The sequence below is a fragment of the Anas acuta genome, chromosome 24 (genome assembly GCF_963932015.1).
Source record: "Anas acuta chromosome 24, bAnaAcu1.1, whole genome shotgun sequence".
Lineage (NCBI taxonomy): Eukaryota > Metazoa > Chordata > Aves > Anseriformes > Anatidae > Anas > Anas acuta.
In genome coordinates, this window is record NC_089002.1 from 4,254,537 (window position 1) to 4,270,086 (window position 15,550).

Sequence of the window (15,550 nt, forward strand, 5' to 3'; positions counted from 1 at the left end):
AGAAAGGAAGAAAGACGGACCCCGGCCGCTCTGCTACGCCGAGAAATTGCTAAAGCCCCAACTTTCTTTCTCTCCCCCTGCCTCGTAAGTTATAGGAGAGAGGGATGAGAGAAAGAGAGAAAAAAAGGGGCTTTCATAGACGAGGAACTCAAGGGAATGGGGGAGGAGGGTGGGAAGAGAGACCAAGTTTTATTCATTTATTTTATTTTATGAGATGAGTTAAAAATAATAAGAAAAGGCCGAGTTTTATAATGTCACAGTGTTTGGAAGCAGCAGCAGAAGGGAGAAGAGAGGGGGGAAAGCAACTAAGAACAGAAGGGCCAGCTCCAACCACCCGCCGCACGAGCCTCTCTCCCAACGAGATTCAATTAATTGATAACAAGAGGCATCAAATTAATTTTTCAAGGATGTTAGATTTTGATGAAGGAAAAAATCTCTCTGATTTTAATCGGGGCGGCGTTTAAAAGGCATAAATGAATATCCCTTTCTAATCATCTGAGGCGCCGAGGAAGCACCAAGCGGTTAACGTGAAAATTCAAATCGTTTAATTAGGGGGGGGGGCCCGGGGGGGCCGGATGGGGGAAGGGTAACTGGGTTTTTCTTTTAAAGAGCTTTATGAAGAAATTATTTTTAAAATGATTTCTTTCAAGCATCCTTGCTCCCCCCCACCCCGAAACACGCACACTCGTACAAACATATCTCAGAGGTTTCCTCCTTTGAATAGAGACCATTCCCATCACAATCTAATTAACAAAAATGATAATGAATAGGGTGGGGAAAAAAAAAAAATTCACAGGGAAGAAAAAAATGCTCCAAACTCCTAGGAAAAAAAAAAAAAAAAAGAAAAACACAGGAGGAGAACCCGGCTGATTTCCCAACACGCACAGCTCGCTGTCAGAACCGCTCCGCACCTCCACACGGGACGAAGCCTTTAAGATTTGCAGCCCAAGCGCGCTCCTTCCTCAAAATCCTATTAAAATAATTAAAAGCACCTCCCCTCGCTGCTCTTCCAGGGGAAGAACTTGCAGCCCAAGCCCCGGAGGAGAGCGCCGTGCACACCCACGTGCGTGCGCACGTCCGCCCGTGCACGCGTGCGCGCCCCGCAGCCTTGCACCCGCGGCCCCGTGCGGCACCCAGGGCCCTGTGTGGCACCCACCAGCCACACATCGATGTTTCCAGCCTGGACACGCCAGCATCTCGCAGAATAAAGCCAGCCTGAGGGTTAAGGCTCTGCCTGATTGGGGTGCACGCGGCTCTTTTTGCTCGTCGCCAACCCGAGCGCACGCGGCAGAGAGGCACGGATGTGGCGCACGCATCCTGCCCGCTGCAGAGCCCCAGGCCAGCCTCTGGGGCGCACACACCTCACGCCCAACGTGCCAGGCACCCAACACATCCCAAACCCAACGTGTCACTCACCCGAGTCGCCACGTGCTGCGATCCCTTCCCTCCCTGTTGCACACCAACAGCCTGAAGCCACCTGCGCCCGCGGGTGTCTCTCCAAGGCACCCACCTACCGCAGCCTCCAGCTGGTGCCGAGGAAGAGGAGGGCTCTTCCTCCTGGACAGAGCCACTGACAGCATCGTGTCCCACGCCTGCCCCATGGTGAGATGAGGAAGAGGAGGGCAGGGAAGTGTCCAGATGTGTCTGGGGTTGAGAAAGGCACCCACGGCACGGGAGCGGCACCCGGCAGCCCTGGGAGCTGGAAGGGCAGCGCCGGGGTGGAGGAAGGCTCCTGGTGACGGCGTGTTTATGGGGAAAATAAAAAAGAAAATAAAAAAAAGAAAACCAGTTTGAGGCTGAGCAGGGTGAGGACACAGCCAAGAAGGGAGAAAATGAACTGGAAGCAGGCGAGAGCCAGACGGGACCAGGAAAAGGAGCAACGGGGGCGCGCGGGTGTACTGACGCCGCCAGCCCCGAGGGATGCGGTGCTGGGACACACGGCCCCAAGCAAAATTTTCCAGCTGAGTTTGCATGAAGTCAGGCTGGAGGTTGCTAAAAGTCTCTTCTGGCCTTTAAATAATCCAGAGGGTGGAAATAAAAAAAAAAAAAACAACGCGGTGCCTATTAAATGTGAGGGAAGAACTCAGATGCTGCAAGTTTTCCCAGACTCGGTCATGTTTGTGCAAAAATTCATCCAGAAACGCTCTACTTAACGCACTCCCCGCTGCACAGTGATGCTTTCCACTGCAAGTCCCATTTCTATTCAGGAAGAGGCCTGGTTTTCATCCAGAAATTATGCTGCTCACGAGGAGAAAGAAGAAAAAAGGCGGTGGGGGGGAGAACTATCCTTGGGCATTTTCAAACTCTCGGTCTGAAGTCCTTTTTTTGCATCCGAATCAGAGGCAGGCATGACCTGAGGCCGGCTCCCCGTCTCGCCAGCACCCCTGGAGCAGGGCTCGGCTGTTTCGAACCCCTTCCCGATGCTGTTTCTGCACGGCTCAGCTGCCCTGCATGGGTTCAGCACCTCCTGCCTGGTTCCAGCACACCCCGAGGACAAACACAGCTCCCAACAGAAGCACCGGGAGCCGCGGCTGGAGGAACGCGAGCAGGTTCAGGAGTTGCCTTAAAACGTGGGAAGCGGCACCCAAAGATGGCATCAGCGCAGGGAGGGAGGTGTGCTGGAAGTTTCGGGTGTGCAGAAGAGGGTTCAGAGGCTCAGAGCATCCCCACAAGCCGGGGAAGCACCTCCCCACGCCAGGGTCCCCCACGCGCCGCGGTCCTTGGTGGGCGACCTGGGATGAGCCGCGTTCAGCTGCTGCATCCTCTTCGATCCTCAGCTGAGTGGGGCTGGGGAGAGCCCCCCTGCACCCTTTCCAGGGTGCCATGTGCAGGGATGGAGCAGGAGCTCGTCTCCTTTCCCAGCAGGGACTGTGTTGCACGGCCACGCTTCCAGCATCCCTCTGACCGGGCAGGCGAGCTGGTCCCGCAGCACCACCCCCGGCATCTCCAGACCACGCTGGGCTCCGGAACCCCGCTGCGAACCCAAGAGCTCAGCCCTTAAAGCATGCAGCGGGACTCAGCACCCTCCCAAATCCCAGCAGCGTGTCCCTGCTATACAAACTGGGACAGAGCTATGGAAGGACTGCGGGGACTGATAGCGGCGCAATAAAGCTGTGCCAGAGGGGGTCCGCACCCCCAAATCCCTGATCATCGCCACCAATGCGTGATGCTTCCTCCTGGAAGACCCCAAACTCATCCAGCCATGGGGTGCACACACACAGCAGCAGCACGCAGGGCACTGCTGAGGCTCCAGCCAGAAGTGACCGGGGTTTGGTGGCCGAGTGCCACTGGGGGCATCCCCGGTGCCATGGGACGGACGGCGCCGCGCTAGGGAGGTGGTGTGAGATGCAGCCTCATTGCAGAGCACATCTGGAACCTGTGGGGTTTTCTCCCCTCTGTCCCTCCTTAAAAAAGAAAAATATCCTCGTTCTTTACGATATTAATTTAGGATTCACTGCCAGGGCAGAGGGGGCACGGTGGGACCGGTGCCCACCCCAAGCTGGGTGCAGGCAAAGCCCCGGCACAGGCCCTGCTGCCGTGGGGTCCATCACGTCCCCAGTGAAGCAAGCAACTGGGACAGCCCTCGCCTGCCCCAAAAATGCATCCCCCAGAGGTGGAGATGGAGCACCTCGCTCCGGGGGCATCGGGCAGGGTGTGCTGGGGACATGGCCCCGGCAGCGCCTTTCCTCGCCATCCCTGGAACTGTTGGATTTCACCCCAAAGCAGCGTGGCTGTCCCAGATCAGGACATTCCTTGTGAGCACACTACCGTGGGCACGCTGAAGAGCTCCTGAGCAGCACGGGCCTCGTCAGCAGCTGCACCGAGCAGGGCACATCCCTAAAACAACCACAGCAGGACAAGGGACGGCAAAGGCACCGGGACGCAGCGCGGTCACCATCCAGGTCACCAAAACTCCACTGGCCACGAGCCCCTAGGTGCCCACCACGCCATCAGCCCCGCGTGGAGCAACGCTCCTAACCCTAGCCATAATCCTGTAGACAACTTTAAAGATGTCTGTCTGTCCGTCCCTGTGTCCCAAACCTGCCCCCGAGCACAGGGATGGAGCTCAGCAGCACCAGGGGATCCTTGCGCATCACTGCAGATAATCAGCCAGCTGGCCCCAACCTTCCCCAAATCCCTCTCCGATCCCCAAACGCTTCCCCTCGGCCCGGCAGCTTTCCCTCATCCCATTTCTAAACGGGCTGCCCTTTTCAGCAGAGTTTTCAAAGGCTCTGTAACCCGGGGGGCGTCGGGGGGACCTTTGTGCTACCTGCGAGGAACAATGAGGCGTTTGATCCCGGACGGGGCTGCTCCGACAGCCCCCGAGCTTGACCCAGATTCGGAGCGGCGGCTCCTCTTCCCACAGACAAGGACGTTTGTTCAGGCTACAGCCCGCCAGCATCAAGGGAAAGACTTCAAGGGATTTGGAAGCGGAGCCTAAAAGCGGAATGTGCCACGCTAGGTATAAATAAAAACCTGGGTTAAAAGAGGAAGCGAGAATAACCCGACCGGAGCTGTGCCGAGCAGGGAGCGAGTGACCTTTGGGGACGGATCCGGAGAGCCCCGAGCATCCTCTACGGCAGGCAGGGATCAGCCCCGGGACCTGTCCCGTTCACGCCGGGTCCCTGCCACATCCCCCGGTGATGGAGGAACTCAGACCCGAATTTCGGCAGGGCTGAAGCCAGCACAAACCTTCCGCCTGCAGCTCCAGCAAAAGAGGAACGAAGCAAACCTCGTGCCACGCCGCGAGAGGGAAGCTCGGCCGGCAATCCCTGCTCCGGGACGCTTACACACACCTCGCCCGCGAAGGGATTTTAGGACTTCTTCCCTATTTCTCTTCCCCTCCCCGCAGCAGCAGCTTTGCAGGGTTTCCCCATCGCCCGGCTGCTCCACGGCTTTCATCCCAGCCCTCCGAAACGCTGCAGGAACCGGGGTGGCTCTGCCGCCCCCCAAAAAAGCCTTGTCCTGGTGCAGGACATGGCCTGACACCCAGCCTGCCCGTCTGCTCTCCGTTGCCCATTTCTCTCCTTTTTCCCCCCATTCCCACCTCGCACCTGCCTACAGGAGGGACCCGGCTCCGCTCCCCCCGCTGCGAACCCAAGCCCAGCACCGCCACGACCCCCCAGCTCAGGTTTTCCAGCAGGGCAGGAGCCGAGCATCCCTTTTGCTTCCCAGCTGAAAAATCCTGGCCCTTTGGGGGGGTCATTTACACGCAAACAGTCGAGGCTGAGAGCGGGGCACAGCGGCGCAATTCAGGCACGGGAGCGAGCAAAATCCAACCCAGAGCCCCCGTGCAGAAGAGAAGTGGCACGGCTCCGGTCAGGAAGGGATTTCCCTGCAGGGAAAGCAGCCTGGGGAGCAAAGGAGAAGGCGTAAATACTTTGGAGACAATATCAGAGAAGGGCAAAGCTGGAAACATCATTTTATAAAAGCCGCTTCACCAGCTTTTTTTTTTTTTCAGCCACCCAAATCCATGGAGGCAAAAGAAGTGGGGTTTGCGGCTACGCCCGGGACAGCAGATTTTCAAAATCCACATTTCCTGCCACAGAAGTTACGGGACTTTGTCCCCCGGCACGCTTTTTATTTTCTCTCCTCCTTCCGTTTCCAATAAGCCGAACGTGGCTGCATTTGGGAATTTCCCTCCCAGCCTCAGGTCTGGCCGCATCCAGGAGGGATCGGCCGCGGACTTTGGACACCGGGGGCCACCAGCACAGCACCCCGGTGCGCCGAGCATCTCGCCGCCACCTCCTGCCCCTGCCAGGAGCCCGGAGCTCCCGTCGGAGGGGGAGATGCCCCAGATGGGATGCGTGTGGTTAAAGGTTTGGGTTTGGGTCCAGGCATCGCCGTCCCACTCTGCTTCCACACCTCGGGGTGCAGCCACAACAGTGCCTCTGCAGGGTGGCCACCAGGACAGAGTAGGTGGCACCCGGAGGGGACACGACACAACCTGGAGACCCTCAGGCTTGGCCAGGCCATGGCAGGGGGTCTTTACCCGAAATCTCTTCCCAAAACCAGGCCCAGGAGAGCCCAAACCTGCCGATGCTTCACCAAGAAACCGCTCCAGCTGACAATTCTTGCCATACGCTGTCCCCTTACCCAGAGTCAGGGGCAGCTCCAACACCCTTGGGACCACCCCACGTCCCGGACAGCCCCACACCTCCTGCCCATGCAGAGGGGGGGCAGCTTCCCCCTCCTGGGGCCTGCTCTGCCAAGCTGGGCTGGGGACAGTCATCCTCATCTTCATCCTCGTGCCACGAGGACCCCCCCAGCGTGGCCAAAGCGGGGTTATCCATCCTGGAAACCCCATCCCACAGCAGCCGACCCCAGCACGTGACACCACACATCCAAGCAAGCCACCAGCCCAGCTGCAAGCCACCAGCGAGCCAGCCCCGGGCAAAACGCGTGCCACCAAGAGGAGACGTCCCCGGGTGGATGGGACCTGTGCGCATCCCTCGCTCCCGAGCACAAACCCTGGCTGCAGCACGCTCCCGGGGCTGGAGACAGCATTTATCCAGCCCGTGACAGCTTCTCCGAGGTGGTCCCCATCCCGATCTCACTCCACACAGTGCAGTCCCCAGCTTGCACGTTCGCATCAAGCAGGCAAAAACAGCTACTCACCACTGATCCCCGGCGCACGGAATAAACTCGGAGGTCTCGAGCGAGCCGCCGAGGCTCACGCAGGGAGGGCAGGACGGAGCCGGGCTCTGACACCGGTGGCACGATGCTCGGCGAGGCGCACGCTGCCCCGGATGGCAGCAGGGAGCACGCCCCGCTGCCGTTTTCTCCCTCTGCTCGCCCCAGCCTGGTTAAATCCCACCGGATAAACCCAGTCCTGCGAGCGCCCCGGGAAGGTGTGTTGAAACGAGCCCTTTCGACACCGCCCGCCGCCAGCGGGGCCGCTCATCCCGGCCGATCCCTGCCGCGGCCCCTTTCTCCTCCTGTTTGTTTAACCAGCACCAGCGGTGCCCGAGCAAACGCCCAGCGCCGTGCCGGCGGCACCCCAAATCCCCGAGCCTCTTGGCACCGATCCAGCCCCGGCACACGAAACCCTCGACGGCTCCTCCTCGGTGCCACCACCGCCACCAGCACGCGGTGAATGGCCCGAGCTGGCCCCCACCCCTCCAAACCCACCCCCCCAAAACATCCACGGGGGGTGGAATCGGGGGTCCCCAACACGTACCCGAGCGCCCCCGGAGCGCGCAGCCCTCGCAGGCGCCCCGCTGGCAGCGTGGAGCCCGCGGCCCGGCCGGGAGCAGCCCCAGGCGCCCGGATCCGGCCGGCAGCTTCCCCATCGGCCCGTGCCAGCTCCCGACCAAACACGGTCACGTGGAAGAGGTTTGCCAATGAGGCAGAATAAACAGCTTTCAAACTGCCTCCGAAGCAGGGCCCCCGACGGGATTTTCTTCCCCCTCTAGTACCTTAAAAAGGATTTTTTTTTTTGCGTGTGTGTGTGTGTGTGCGCGTGTTTTCACAGCTGCCCACATTTCGGAGAGCAATCCCCCCCCTCCCCACCCCAATCCAAAAAAAAAAAAAAGAAAAGAAAAAAGTTTTGTTAGTGCACCTTTCGCTCCCGATAAAACGCACGCAGGATCCGCCGGGACCGGGAGAAATTTCCTCCCCCTTCGCAGCCACCCTCCTCTCCCTGCTTTGCTTACAGAAAATACAGACGTAGAAAAAAAATAAAAAACTGAAAGTGCTTTTGCTGCTGATCCGGACCCGACAACCGCGGCACAGGAGAAGGATTTCCGTTTGAGCACGAAGCAAAAAGACTTTTTTTTTTTTTTTTTTTTCTTGCCAACTTGCCAGGGCATGAAAGCCAGGCAGCGAGCGTCGCCTGGGGCCGGCGAGCGCCGACACCAGCTTGCTTCAACCGAGCTAACAACCCAGCTAACAACTCCGAGCACATCTCCAACGCAGGCTTTTATATTTTTTTCCCCTTAAAAAAAAAAAAAAAAGGAAAAAAAAAAAAAAAAGACAAGCGGATGGAGACAGCCCGTGCCAAGTGCTTCGAGCACGCAGGGTTCATTTGTTTCGGTATCCAGGTACCGTTAGGGCCGGCCCCGTACCCACGTCTGCGCTCCCGGCACAAGGCATCGTAATCCCTTAATGACTTCCCTTCAGCTCCGTCCCCAGATCTAATCTCTGCGGGCAGGGAGCGAGATCTTTATGAAATAAAACGCGGACGGACGGGCTCAGCATCTCGCTGCAGACCTCCGAGGGAAGGTGGATTTTTGCCTCCCAATTCTCCCCCCCCCATGCCCTGGCGCTGCTGCGTTTTTGCCAGCGCGTTTTTGTCGCGAGCATCGCGCTTCAGCACAGCAACTCGGTCGCCAAAAAGGGCTTTAAATCAGAGCAGGAAAAAGTTTTCAAGAAAACCTCTCCGGCGGCGCCTCCGCTGCGCATCACACAACTGCAAAATGCTCTCGGGGTGAGAAGAATTGGGAAGTTTTTCCAGCTCCGACCACCCCTACCCCGAGCTGCAGGTCTTGGTGCCGCACGCGGTGCCCCCCCGAGTGCCGGGAGCCCCTTCCCACTCTTTCCCCGTGCTGCCTGGCAGTGGGGCCGAGCTGCCAGCCAGGAATCCCCGGCGGGCAAGGGTATTTTTTTTTCTGGAAAAATCAAAATACAGTGAGGGGAGGCGACGTCGAAGGGCAGAGGCAGGCAGCACTTCCCTCAGGTGCGCCAGGGTGCCCAGAAGCCGCACGATGCCGTGTTTTTACATCTCCTGAGACGCACGGGTGGCTTTCCGAGTGCTTTTAGGGCTTCATTCCCCCTGTTTTTCCCCTCCCTCTCTGGGTATCACCACGCTCACCCCTCCAAGGAGCAGATGCCAGCAGCTCCCCCCCGGGGGGGGGCACAGCTGAGCCCCCAGCTTCAAGGTGCCCTCCTGCGAGCGGCCGCGCCGGAGGAGATGGAAATGAAAGCGGACAGGGCAGGAAATTTCACGTTTCCACTTCCAGAAACGGCAGGTGACAGCGGCACAGCGGCAAGCAGAAGGAAGGGGGGGGGAAATCGCCCCCGGCCCCCAGGGCTGGGAGCTGTCGGGAGGCAGCGGGGAGCATCCCCCGGAGCCCCCGCACCACCCGCGGCCGGGGCTGAGCGCTTCGGAAACACCACGGCCAAGGGGGGAAAACGGCCCCTGCCACGAATAAAAAGGATTTCCCGAACCCTTCCAGCCGCCAAAGCCCACTCTGCGGTGGGAAACGAGGTGCCAAAAGATAGAGCCGTGCCTTCCTTTTAAATGAACTGTGGGGGGGTGAAAGAAACGAGGGGGGCTCGGCGCTGTCCTGCCTTTCTTGGGGAAGAAGAATGGGACGCGTCCCCGTGTGGGGCTCGCCCCCCACATTGCCACCACAAAAGCGAAGCCGGCCCCGCACCTCCAGCCCCTCTGCCCCCCGCGGGACGGCCGAGAAGGAGCCGAGGAGGTGGAGGGGGGGTGGGGGGGGGGGAAAGAGAAATAAAATAATGAAAAAAAAAAAAAAGCAGAGAGAAAAAAAACACAACTCAAAGCCGGAGCCTCGCCGCCCCCCTCCCCAGCCCCACTGCGCAACACAAACAGCCTCAAAGCATCCCCCTCTCCTGCGGCAGAAAAGAAAAAAGCTGCCGGGCTCTCCGGGCAGCAACTTCACAAGTGAGTGCACTCGCATTCCTGCCGGGTTATGAGGAGGGAGAAGAAGGGGCACGGGCCCGCAGCGGGGATTTCGGCGGTGCTGGGTTTTACGGGGTGCGCCCCTTGCCCAAACCCTCTCCGGCCGTGGCACCGGGACGTGTCCTCGGAGGGCAGGGAGGTGAGCGGGGCTGCTGATGTTCCCCCCCCGCCCTGCACGCTCTCAGCCCCCCTCCTGGCCTCCCCCCGCCCCCAAACCACAACTTTTCAGCCCTTTTCATCCCATTTCTCCACCGGTTTTCTCAGCTTTCTGCCCCCCTCCCCAAAGCAAACCTGCCCCAAAAGGCGCCCGGGTGCTTCCCAGCGCATCCTCCTCACCCGGCCCCTTCCCCACGGGGGGGGCAAACAAGGCTCCCCTCGGGGCCCAGGACCCTGCAGCACCTTCCTGGGGCTGAGAGGGAGAATTTCCCACTTTTTCCCCCCAAACCAAGCCTGAGTTTGGGCTCTGCACCAAATCATGGCAGTGTTTGCTTCTCCCAGCGATGCTCAGCCCCCTGCTTCGGGCTCAGCATCAAAAGGACCTGGGGGGGGGGGGAAACCCCAACAACAACAAAAAAACAACTAATAAATTCTAATAAAATTTAAAAAAAAGGCAGCATCTCCGAGCCGGGATGATCCCCAGCACTACTCCAAGTCCCGTCCCCCCCCTGGCCCCCAGCCCCGCACCACAAAGGGCCAGGCAGGAGCCGGAGCCACCCCAGGGCTCCGCAGCCCTGACAAAAGCCTCGGCACACGAAATTTCCTCCCTGCTTTTCACCACATTTCTCCCCCCAACGCATCCCCACCCCCCCTCCTTTTGCAGTTCGATTTGAGCAACCTGAAGGGGGAAAAAAATAATAATAATAAAAAAAAAGCAAAGGAAAAAAAAGGGGGGTAAATTTTACGAACCCGGTGATTTTTCTCTGTCCACCCACCCCCGGGGGCTCGTCGGGTTTTAAAAAGACCCAAAGAGGGGGTGGGAATTAAAAAAATAAATTCAGAGCTGGGTTTCACAGCAGCCTGAGACTTTCACCGTGTTTAATTGACAAGCTGGGGAGGACGAAGGGGGACGAGGTCCCCACGAACCCACAGCGACCAGGGGCGCGAGCCCCACGTTGTGATTTCCCCACCGAACGCCTGCTCCCAGCCCAACGCGGGGCTCGCGTAAAATCGCTTCGCACACAAGCAGAAATTTGTAAAAAGCAAATCCTCCTTCTGGTTCGGGTTAAGGAACAACCCGGGCTTTTTAATACAGAAACTAATAACGTTTTTATGGCGTGCCCCACAGCTTTACGACGCTCGCGGAAAAGCCAGGGCTTAACCCGGTGCTAAGTTGGGTCCGACCGTGGCAAGAGGCAACCTCGGGAGCCCGCGGCCGCCGAGCGGAGCCGGTGGAGCTGCCTAAATCCGACGGGGGATCCTGGGGAGGAATTCGGACCCAAATTCCTTTAGGACTACATTAAGAGGAGGAAAAACCCAGGGCAAGTTTTTCACAGCGTGCGCTTTGCCCGCTCCGAGCGAAGTTGAGCTTTCGGGCGGCCGCGATTTATTCCTGCTCTCCCCCACGCGGGTTTCCATTCGATTTAGAAAGTGCACGGGGGAGAAGACAAGGCGACAGCCCTTCACTTTTTTTTTTTTTTTAAAAAAAAAAAAGGGGGGGGGAGAACAAAAAAAGAATCAATCCAAACGGCCAAAGCAAACCCAATTACGCTCCACTTGTTCTCCCCTACACACACCTTCGGACCGCGCCTGCCAACTCGAACCAGATTTCCAACCAGCGACAGAAATTATTCGGAGCGATCTGCTGCGAGCACGGCACTTTGTGGAGAGCCTTTCTTTTTTTTTTTTTTTCCGAGGGGGAGCGGGAGAGAAGAGACAGAGCCGCGTTTGTTTCGGACACGGACGAGGGAGAGGGCTCGGGGAAGAATAGGAGCGAGCGAACTTTGCCGGGGCAGCATCGCGCCACCGAGCCGGGACCGCGCCGAGCCAAGCTGAGCCGAAGCAGCCCCCGGGGAGGGGGGGGGGCTCTCAGTGTGCTCTGAGGCTTCGCCACCCCCATTTTAATTTTTTAGGTTGCTCCCCAGCAATTTCCGACCCCCCAGAAGGCGACGGCTCCGTACGGCACAACTCTTTGCCAATGCGCCCCCGATCGCCGCCGTCACCACCGGCAGCAGGCACCCCCCCGAGCCCTCCCGCGGGCTGTGGGCATCACACCGCAGCCCCCAACCCCCCCTAAAACCTCACAGGAGCCCCCCCCCAGGCCAAACCACCCCATCTTCCACCCCGAACAAAGACGCACCGAAGATTCCCAAACTTCTCATCTGGGCGCACGGCGGGCACGGATTCGGGTCGGGGCGCGCGGCGGTGGCCCCCTCCCCGGTGCCAAACCCGCGGCCGGTTCCTCCGGCTCCCCGCAACGGGGTTTGAAATTTTTGGCGGTGCCGGGGGGTTTTCTCCTCCTCTCCCTCACCTTGTGGGTTTTCTAGAGGGTTTCCCAGGGCGCCGGGCGATCTCGCTGCAGGTTGACGGCGGCGGCTGCTGCTTTCCTCCCAGCAATTGGAAAAACTTGGGGCCGCCCGACTTAATTTATCTCGAGCGAGGAGCGGCGGGGCTGGGGGGGGGGCGAGTTGGAAAAGTGTAGGGGGAGGAAAAAAAAAAAAATAATAATAAAAAAAAAAATAAAATAAAATACAAAGAGCCCACCCCGAGCCCCCGGGAGCAGCTGGTGTTAAAGCAAAACTGCCAGCGGGGAAGAAAGAAGGGGGAAAAAGGCGAAGCCCCAACAAAGGGAGCGCGGCGGAGGCTCGGCATGGCGGGGGCCGTGTCTGGGTGTCTGTCTGTGTCTGTCTGTCCCCCCCCCCCCCCCACCTCGGTGCTGGGACCCCCGGCCCGCCGGGGAGCGGCACCTCCGGAGCCCGGCTCGGCTCAGCCCAGCTCGCCCCGTGTGTGTCCCCCCCCCCACCCCCCCACCTCCAAGCCCCAACCCGCCCCGAGGGGGCTGCCGGGGGCCGCCTTCCTCCTCCTCCTCCTCCTCCTCCTCCTCCTCCTCTTCTTCCTCCTCCGCTGCCGGCCGGGGAACGCCTCGAGGGGGGGGGGCGGCGGAGACCCCCAACCCCCCCCCCCTCACCACCAAGAGAGGGGCGCAATGGGGACCCCCCCCACACACCGGGATCACCCCACACACACTTCGGGACCCCCCCTCCTCATTAAGCCCCCTTCTAATTAAGCCCCCCCCCCCCCTCCCCAATTAAGCCCCCCCCCCCCCCCCCCGCTGCCTTTGTCCCGGCTCCGCAGCAAACTTCCGCGGAGGGGGGGGGAACAGGGGAAAAAAAGGGGAGAAAGGGGGGAAAATGGGGAGAAAAGGGGGGAAAGGGGGGGTGAAGGGGGGTAAAGAGGGGGGAAAAGGGGGGGAAGAGGAGGGGAAGGGGGGGGCAAGAGGGGAAAAATGGGGGGAAAGAGGGGAAAAGAGGGAGGGAGAATGGGGGTGGAAGGGGAAAAAGAGGGAAAAGTGGGGGGAAATGGGAGGAAAGGGGGGGATAAGAGGGGAAAAAGGTGAAAAAAAAAGGAAAATTGGGGAAAAAAGAGGGAAAAGGGGAAAAAAAAAGGAAAAGGGGGGAAAAAAGGGAAAGGGGGAAAAAGGGGAAAAAGGGGAAAAAAAAGGAAAAAGGGGAATAAAAAGGGGAAAAGGGGAAAAAAAGGGGGCAAGGGGGGGGTCCTGTCGAAGCTCCCCGATGGGGGGGGGGGGCGGCACCGGGACCCCCCCCCCCCCCTAAAGCCGCGCTCCGCTCTCACCCACCTGGTAGCGCGGGGGCCGCGGCGGGCATGCGGCCGCCTCCTCTTCCTCCCCTTCCTCCTCCTCCTCCTCCTCCTCCTCCTCCTCCTCCTCCTCCTCCTCCTTCCTCCCCCCCAAAGTTGGACGGGGCGCGCCTCTAGGACGGCCGCTGCATGGCACGAGGAGGCGGCTGCTGCTGTGAGGTGGGGGGGGGGGGGGAACCGGCACCGGCGCCCCCTTTGGCGCTTCCCCCCCCCCTTGTAATTTTTAAGGACCCCCCCCCCTCCTCCCCGGGACCCCCCGAAGGCTGCGGGGAGGCTGCGGGGCCGAGCAGGGCTCCGGGGGCCGCCCCTGTCCCGCTTGGGCTCGGCTCGGCGCGGGCGCTGTGGAGCGGGGCGGGAGGCGGCCGCCCTACCATAGTTCCTCTAAAGCAGGTGCAGCCGCTTTCCTTGCCCCCCCCCCGCCTCGTCTTGGGCCCGAGGAAGAGGAGGAGGAAGGCTACGGAGAGATTTGGGGGCCCCCCGTGCTGTCCCCGTGCCCCCGCACCCACCCGTGGTGTGAGGGGTGCGGTGGGTTCCCCGTCACCGCCACCCCCTAATTGGGGCTCGCTGCCCCCCCGCTGTGTGTTCCCCGTGGTCCTAATTAGCGCCAGCGCTAATTGTGGGGTTCCCCAAGCCCATAAGGGACGTGTCGGCTGGGGGGTGCGAGGGGAAACTGAGGCACGGGGTAACGGAGGTGGTTGTGGGGTGAAGCGCTGCCGGGGGGTGTGGTGTGGTGTGGGGTCGCTGGGCCCATTTTACAGATGGGAAAGGTGAGGCCCTGAGCCAGCAGCCCCCCAACCCCGCTCCGTGACACCCCCAACAGGCAATGAGGGTCCCCAGGGCCCGAACCAGGGCGCTGAACCCAAACTGGCACCCGGCTGCTGACCCCACACGTCTGGATTTGGCACCCAACCTCCGTACTGGGCTGCTGGACCCCAAACATTGCCTGGCTGCAAGACTCCAAATCCTTCCCCACACCCCAAAAACACCCTCCCTTGGGTGCCAGGGCTGACCCCGAGCAGGGCAGGGGGACGCGGTGATGTGCCCGGCCAGGTGCTGTCCCCACAGACCCACGGGGTGGGCACAACCTCGCATGGAAGTGGCAAAAGGAAGATTTTTGGGAAGTCCCATGGGCACTTTGTTTCACTAGCACCGACTCCGTGTTCTTTTTTTCACTTCTGAAGCAGCTTTTTACACATTTCTGGGGTTTGGACAGACGAAATGGCTTTAAAAAGTGAAATTGGGATGAAAAGTGGTTTAATACACCCAGATTATTTTATTTTTGACCATTTCATTTTAACTTTTTTTTTTTTATTATTATTCTTGAATGAAAATTCCCCTACACCTGGAATTTCCACATGGCAAAAAAGCCCCCTCCCGCCAGCCGCAAGCTCTGGTGCCCCCAGCAAACATCCCGGTGACCCCATCAGTGGCATCTCCCCAAAAATCTTCCCTGGGGGGGGACAAACAGCTGGTGGTGAGGGCAGGGTGGTGCTGAGCCTCCAGCCCTTCTCCCACCTCCTCTGGAGGCCTGGGATTTCCCGGAGGGCCCCCCTTGGCCGTGTGTTTGCTGCGCACCCGCTTCTGCACAACCCTCTCCTCCAAGGGGCTGGCTTTCTTGGAAGGGGCCCCCCGGGACGGGGTTCTCTGAAATGCCGTGCCCCGACCCCACTGTGGTGAGGGGAGGGCTTCGTTTCCTGCTGGCAAACTTTTCTTTGGTGCAGGACGGCCTCCCCTATCCCCTCATGGTGAAAAACCCCAAGCAGCCCTCTCCGTGCTCCCAGGTTTCGGCACCGCGTGCTCCCTCATGGGGTTTTCTGCGAGGCTCAGCCCCCGTGCAGTGTGCCCACAGCTCCGCACCCCAAAAACACCCCCAGGCCACCCGCAGCCATGCGGCCTCTCTGTAGCTCTTTGCTCCAAAGGGAAATTTTCCCAAAAGTGCAGGAAAAGGGTAGTTCTGTGATCATCACAGCAAGCGATTCCCATGCACGGTGCGCTCGGAAGGATGCCGGAGCCCCCCCCTTGATTTGGGGTGCACGGGATGAGCACAGCCTGGCGCACGGTGCTCGGGCAGAGGGTTTGCTCCGGGGA

The 15,550-nt window shown here is 59.8% G+C and overlaps 1 protein-coding gene across 11 annotated transcripts in view; it reads right to left on the reverse strand.

The window, feature by feature from the left end:
* The window catches only part of FOXP4 (forkhead box P4), a 61,542-nt gene extending 47,757 nt beyond the window's left edge, over positions 1-13,785 (reverse strand). For 2 of the 11 annotated variants that reach the window (XM_068659737.1, XM_068659735.1), the window contains exon 1: positions 13,443-13,784. The gene's annotated coding sequence lies outside the window, so the exon portion shown is untranslated. Of the gene's footprint in view, positions 1-7,180; positions 7,321-7,561; positions 7,586-12,116; positions 12,258-12,616; positions 12,639-13,442 lie in introns of those variants that run through there. The other 9 variants (XM_068659734.1, XM_068659727.1, XM_068659728.1 and 6 more) reach the window with 8 other exon arrangements.
* Between the last annotated feature and the right edge of the window lie 1,765 nt (positions 13,786-15,550).